Genomic DNA, 7,707 nt, shown 5'->3' on the forward strand with positions numbered 1-7,707 from the left:
CCGTTAATTTAGAACAATGTGTTACTTCCATGATCACAGTTCATAATGTCATCCTGATAAATTCAAGTTTTACTGTGTTTGTGCTACCAAACGGTTAACTGGACAGTTTCAGTTGTCAACTGTGGCACAGCTGTGTTTCCATGTAATGCTAAACCATTATGCTCTGAATATGTTTGTATGTTTTGGCCTTCTGACTCACGGATTCTGGTTCTGTCTGTCTGGCTCATCACCGGCTACCCACAAACGCGCGCACGCACGCACACACACTGTAAGATGTCACTGCGTTATTTAAGGACAGAGACTTATTGTTTATCAGCAAAATAACAAACCTGAGTCATCTTTCTGCAGCCAGGAACACACAAACCAATAAATACTACTCTGAAAAATAATCCTCCCTGTCAGTAAGATGAGTGTTTTCTATTAAATCTGTTATTTTTAGTGTAATGGTGCGTGTTAGTTCTGTGACCTGTGTTTAGTTTCACAGCATGGAGATGGATCTTGGAGGACACTCGAGATCTTGGGGTTGACTTTGGAAACTAGAACAGATAACTTAAAACTCTTTGAGTTTGCAAAGCTGCAGAGGTTAGGCAGAGGGCAAGAATTGACTTTGCTTTGTGGACTGGACAAGAACAGCCTGGCAGACCGGTCTCAACATAAAGGGGGGAGAGAGAGGAAGGGGAGACAATAGTGATGGTATAAAATATTTGAAGGAATATTGTGTTTGTTTTAGTGCATTGGGTTCTCTTACAGAGCAGAGCATACTGCTTTGTATGGCTGAGTGCTGCGCGCTGATCAGCTCAATTCCAGGTACTTTGGCTTTGGTGACTCTAAATTGAACATAAGTGTTAGTGTAATGGTTGTTTGGTGGCCTTGTGATGGGCTGGTTACTTAATGTTACCTGGGATCGGCTCAAGCACATTCCACAACCCTGATGGATAAATGCTATAGATAATGGGATGAGGGGAAATATGTTACCTTTCAATAACAAAAATGTAACCATGAACCAGATTGTTCTCTCCGGGGAAACAGTGAAAATACAGAGACATAGTTTATTGAGGTTTCCTTCCCCTTAGAAAATAGTCTTGAGCACCTGATTGTGTGCCCCATGATGACTGGAAAGACAGTCATCAATACTGCTTCCTACCATCTTGGTCAAATCTCCTCTTCAGGTCCTCAGTAACCAAGTCCACTGTTTGAACGTAATCACATCGCTCTGATTGGTATTTACCATGTGATACTTGGTGTGGATACAACATGGAGCGTGTTTGCAAGAGCTGCTCCATTTTGAAGTATTCCCATGCACTTCCAAAGCCGTTTGGTACATCCAAGAGCACCCAGGATTTGGTGCAGTGTAAGCTACTGGCTATCGACTTACATGGCTTGAAAGTTGCTTCCCAGTACAGGAGGCCAAATTAGGTTTTAGCATTCATTCCCTGCTCATACAGGCCTCCCAACTTGGCTCTGGTGTTTCCCCTTTCTGTCATCACTGAGCTGTTCCAGAGTTCCATTGATTTTTTTTTTTTTTTTTTCCCCCTCCTGTCCATAGACATTACAAAAACACTTGAAAGCTATTGTTTGTACACACACTGGGCATGAGGCCAAAAGAGTAACTGCCTTACACCCAATCAGTGACATGTAGCGCGCCCTACATTCTGATGACTCAAGGATTACCACAGCTAATTCCTGAACAAAGGTGATGGAATCTGCTGTGAGGCTCACCTCCTGAAGAACGAAGTCAGGCTGTGGTTGGCAGAGGGGACAAGCAGCGACTCTGGATAGTACTTTCAGTCTCTGTCCTGACTCATTACTAGCTCCAGTAAAACTGTATCCCTGGGAATGTTGTGTCTGAGGTATACATCTTTGATGAACTTGAACAGAGCCTCTCTGCTGCTGTTGGAAGAATTGTTAAATCTTTCAACAGCTTTTAACAAAGCTGCTATCTGACGTGACACCTCTCCACCCCTGTGTAACAGCTTAAATAGACAGTGCCCTTCAGTGTAAAATATTTATTGAACAAGCTGACATGGAATAAACCTTGAGCAGCTACTGGCAGCTCCCTCCCCATCACCAAATTCCAGGGAGGGTGTGCTGGCCATGACAGAGGTGCTTAGACTGGACTGGACTGTAACTCTGCCTCCACAATCTCACAGAATCTTTTGTTTTGTTGGTGTTATAATGCCAATTCAAAATTTTTATACATATATATGCTCCTTAGCCTATATATTTAACACACTAGGCTTTATTTCTGGAGCATCTTGTTGCATTCTGTTCAATCTCAGTAATTCATTTCCTTTGTGCTCGAAATTTGCTACCGTCAGCTGGTCTCATTGAGCAATGTCCGGCCCAGGTCCTTTGTTGTTCCTGCAGCCTACTCTAAGACTAAGTACTCAGTACTGGATTTCTTTTTACATTTTTTTGCAGCTGTTCATCTTATCTTTTAAAACTTGGACTCATGATGTGAGCAGCGTACACAGAAGAGCAACAAGACGTCACACACCGCTCTCTGTGTAAGGAAGTAAAGGTCAGGAATAATGGACATTGAGGCCGAGTCCTTTGTCATGGTGCATTAGAAGTAGGTAGATGTATCGCCCCTAATATTTCACTTCCATCGCTGCTGTCTGCCATGTTTTCTCTGTTTGATGACTCCCACCTTCGCACCTTTTATAACAGCATAAAAGTCGCATTGGCCGCATGGCTGTTCAGACTAAGGTCACATTTCAAAAAATCTGATCTCTATCTGATTCAGGATTCAATTTGAAAGTAGCCCCAATCCCATTTGAAAAGATCGGATTCCAGATCAGGTTGGTTTGTGTCGTTCACGCTGTCATTCAACAGTCAGATCTGGGCCACAAAGGAGGGAAAAATCAGATCTGAACACTAACTCTGCACTCATCGCATCCTGAAGCTGTTTCCCAGTCCTGGTCATCCTGACTCCACCAGATCAGCTTTCGTTTTACCTGCTACTGTCAAACTTCTTCCCAACAGCAATACAGCACATTTCTGAAGATACAGAGCTCCAAACCAACCAGCTTCAGTACTCTCCATTGATCAAATGTGTCATTCATTCATTCATTCATTCATCTTCTACCACTTATCCGAAGGTCACGGGTTCTGTTCCCAGGCATGGGGCCTTTCTGTGCAGAGTTTGGATGTTCTCTCTTTGCTTGGGTTTCTCCGGAGAAACCGGTCTCCTCCCACCAAAGACATCATGTTTAGGTTAATTGGTGACTCTAAATTGACCGTAGGTCTGAGTGTGAGTGGGTGTTCATCTCTGTCTGTCTCTGTGTGTTGGCCCTGCGATGGACTGGTGTCCAGGTCCCCGTCCATACCCAATGTGAGCTGGGTTTGCCTCCAGCCCCCCCCTGCAACCTTGAAATGGAGAAGTGGTGGAAGATAAATGAATTAATGTTGAGCAGCTCGAAGATGCCTTGTGACGAAACATCTGACAGGAAGTTATGGTGAGTGCCACACCTATCCATCAACGTTCCTTTGAGACAAGGACATAATTACAGAGTGTGTGTGTCTGAGGATGTGTGCGTGCGTGTTAGGGGGACTCAGCTATTGGTCATATTTCGTATGTATTTTTTATACAGTTCCATTAAGGGAACTTGCTTCTCATATGCCGACAAAAAGCAAACATAGGAAATAAATGCTAGTCACTGAGATATTCTCTGAAGTCATGGAAACCAAATCTGTGTGTGTGTGTGTGTGTGAGTGTGAGAACAACACATGAGGATAAACCTGTGAAGAGTCACGCCTCCTGTATAGAGAGACAAGTGCAGTTCATCAATGTGAAAAAGAGCTGGTGAGCAGCCTACGGCTGGCAGGCACTCACAGAGTATGCTGATTGTGTCTTTACTCATGTCAGCCTATTGACTCTGAACACTGTCTGCACTTCACTATCTCCACTTCCAAGCACATTGGAGTAAAGCCATAGTCAAAGACAGTTCAAACATATGGTTAAAACTGAAGGATTTCAATAAGCAGTTCATGGAATGGTGCATTGATTGTGAGAGTGTGTATTTGCTGGCATTCACTCAGCACAACAGGAGACTGAGAATCCATCTGGTGTGTTTAACGTCCTGTGTATGGGTGCCATTAGAGGGCTCCATCCTGAGTACTTCTGCACATACACAGGCGCTCTCTCACTGTACATACATAAAAATGAACATGCTGTACTCTTAAGTATGTGTACTGTACATACAGATCCAAAAATATCTATATGGAAGTTTTTCAGTTGTATAACATCCCAAATATTTTCAGATTTTTTTTAATTAACATACATTATTTTTACATGACAATATGATCTAATGTCAGGAGTATAAAATATATATTAATGTTTAATATTGATTTCATTTAGTATAATATGTCTTTAGAAAAGATGAATCTCCTCAAACCTCCTCCATGAGAGACTGAAGAATTCCTAACCAGGACAAGTAAGTACATTGATGTTAACTGTCCATGTTTTAGATCTGAGTAAGGGACTAAGATACGAGGTTCATGCTGAACCAGGATTAATATACAGTGTTATAAAGAGACAGATGTAGGCGTGGTACTCTTTAACTACTACATTTTATGTTTTTATCCAATGCATTTAGTAACTAGCACATATACATATTTAATAATGTATGTTTCTGACAGGTGTGTACAGTACAGTGCATAAGTTTGAGCCAGGAGTGAAAAAATGCTGTTAAGTGAGAATTTTTTTCGCAAATAGACGTTAATACTTTAATTTTGTCTATTAATAAAATGGAAATCTGAAATCTGAATCAAATCGATTCGTGCTGTCGCCGCCCTTTGCCTTCGGCCAACATCAGTTTTTCCAAGAACACTTGTATGCAGTTTTTTGAAAGAGCAGCGAAGTTGTTCCAATTAGAAACTAATTTTGCTGACGTATGGAAAAAAAAAATGCTGCTAACATGTTTTACATCACAGTAAAAAAAGCCAATAGAAATAATAGTGTTTGAATTTACATACAAGTAGATTTTTATATTGAAAATCAAGCTCACATGGCTCAGTTGCACACTTAGAGTCACTCACGTTTGCAGGCTTTGAGGCTGTTGTGAACGAGGCTCCCTGTCAGATCCCTCTCATCAAACTCACCTGATGGTAGAAAATGCAGATTCACGATGACATCATGACGGATGCAAACGTAAAAATTGTTGATTCGTTCATCTGTTTCCGGGTCACGGGGGGTTCTGGAGCCAACCCCAGCTCACACTGGGCGAGGACGGGGTACAACCTGGACAGGTAGGTCACCAGTCCATCGCAGGGCCAACACACAGAGACCAACAACAGCGCTGACGGTGCTGCCACTAAGGCACATTCTTTGGAAGTACTGTTTCAGGCACAATACGGTGGAGTACTTTTCATTTATTTACACAGATGCACTGTATCTCTCCTGCTTTTTAATCTGCCTTTGGCCCAGTTCTGACAACAGTCACTGAAAGTTTAGTTGTGCACACCTGTCCTGAAGGTGAAAGGCTAAAAGTAAAGCATTCAGCAGGTTCGTAGCTCCTTTAGCTTTGGTAGATTTATAGTAGTTTTACAGAAAGAGAAATTGGCATTCAAAAAAGTTATTTTGTTGGATTGTTGAAGAACCAAAATGTTCACACTGCTGGCGATGATGACACAAACTGCCTCAATGGACTTTGTAAATCTTTCAGACTAGAACACGCATGAATGTCTGGAGGATTTGCAGCTTTAACCTCCACCTCACCTTTCCCTGAGAGGCAGATGGCCCCATAACTCTTCACTCAGTCCAATTAAAGCTTGTTTATTCAGCCAGGAAATGCACACCTCCAGTGTAGATCGAATACAACTCAACGTTTGTTTCTCTTTTGCTTCATCAGTGGAACAGACATACTGGGTGAAACTTTTCTCCTTTTGAATCCCTATTGGGACTCAAAATCAACTTTTTGACGCCTGTGTTTCAAGGTCTTTAGCGAATTTACTCGGATTGGGGTTTTTTCAAAGACGTGTTTTTGCAGTTCTTCACTTTAAAGATAAACTGGCCAACTGAGGCCTTCAGCTGTTTTAGTCACATGACTCTTTCCTTCCAGAGGAAGGAGACATGAAAAAATTGGAGACACAAAATTGAGTTGTGCCTGGATTTAAACTCAAACTGAACCTCTATTCTAAGCTGCTACTTGGTCTTCAATCTTTGATTAATGGTCAAAAAATAATGAATCAGGATAGAGAACAGAAATCAGAGCCTCCAGTCACTGCTCCAAATGTTCTTACCATGGTTTCCAAAAACACCCAAAATCAAATGGGAGGTGGACATCTACAGTTCAGAGACTAATGCGTGGTTTGTTTGTTTCTTTGTTTTATTGCACCAAGTATGTTAATGTGCCAGCTGGAGGAGAAACTGGCTAACGCAGATTTAAAGACATTGTGAAGAACACTGAGAGATAAACACCACTAACGCTTCGGCACAATGGGAGGGACTGAGGACTACATCTACTTAATGAGTGAATTTCAGTTTGGTCCATCATCAGGGAACGCAGCTTGGATGACTGAGTTCAAGATGGATATATATTTGTTTTTTATGTTCAAATGAAAAGAGTGAAGTCCAGTCAGGGAAATGCACAGCAGTGGGCTGTGGGTGAGTGTGTGTTTATCCTCCAGCGTCAGCTCATGTATGAACGGACAGGTGGCAGAATCCCATCTTGTATAATGACAGAGTGTAAATACGGTTTCTGTCGGTCTTTAGGTGTAGTTACGTCATTCTAAGTAGAAACAAAGAACTCCGTCGAGTGCACAAAAGCGTCGGCCGGAAGCAAGATGCTTTGCCTTCACAATAAAAGCACAAGCACACGCCGCTTAAAGAGTCAGCAGTGGCATTCACAGCACAACAAATCTGCTGGCTGCCACCTGAAGTGATTCTCAAAGCTGTGATGTCTTTTTTTTTTTTTTTTTCCTTATTTCGACATACATTCACATGTATGATTATAACACACCCATCTTTGTGTGTGTGTGTGTGTGTGTGTGTGTGTGTTTCAGCCATCATTATTCTCCACCAGAGCAAAGGGAATATTTGATTTTAGCAGTATCCTGAAGTGAAGATGTTAGTTTTGATAGACTATTGTTGTGCTTGGCTAATTCAGTAAAAAACAACGTCTTTATTCTGGTTAAGCTTTAAGGTTTGTGTGTATGTGTGGTCTGTATGATGCAACATAGTTGGTTTATTCCTTTGTTGCTGTACCTTTTTTATATTAAAACAAAGTTTATAAAGTAAACGACCATTTTCAGATTAAAACTTAAAGCCATTGTCTCACAGCAAAGAGATTCTGGGTTTGAACCCTGGACCTGAGGTCTCAGTGTGTGAGTTTCACATACTTCTCCCTGTATCTGTTTGTGTTTCCTCCTACAGTCCAGAGACAGGCATGTTCAGGTTAGTAGTGCTGACTCTTCCTTCCAGGCTGAAACCAACCTTGGGCAGGTAAGAACTGATTGATGGAAGGATGTTTAACCCCAGTGATATAAATATTGAGTGTTTGTATTATATAAAAAGTGAGTGATAGTAATTACCAAGTAGGCTGTTACCACTGTAGTTATAAGTCATATGTGTGTATATATATATATATCTCATGCATTATTGGGCTAAGCTACTACTTTGTATGCTATGCTGTTTACTTGACAGATTGTAAACAAAAAATAAAGGACACTAATGTATAATAAAAGAAGAGTTTTGCTTATTTAACA

This window comes from Echeneis naucrates, chromosome 3 (genome assembly GCF_900963305.1).
Source record: "Echeneis naucrates chromosome 3, fEcheNa1.1, whole genome shotgun sequence".
NCBI lineage: Eukaryota > Metazoa > Chordata > Actinopteri > Carangiformes > Echeneidae > Echeneis > Echeneis naucrates.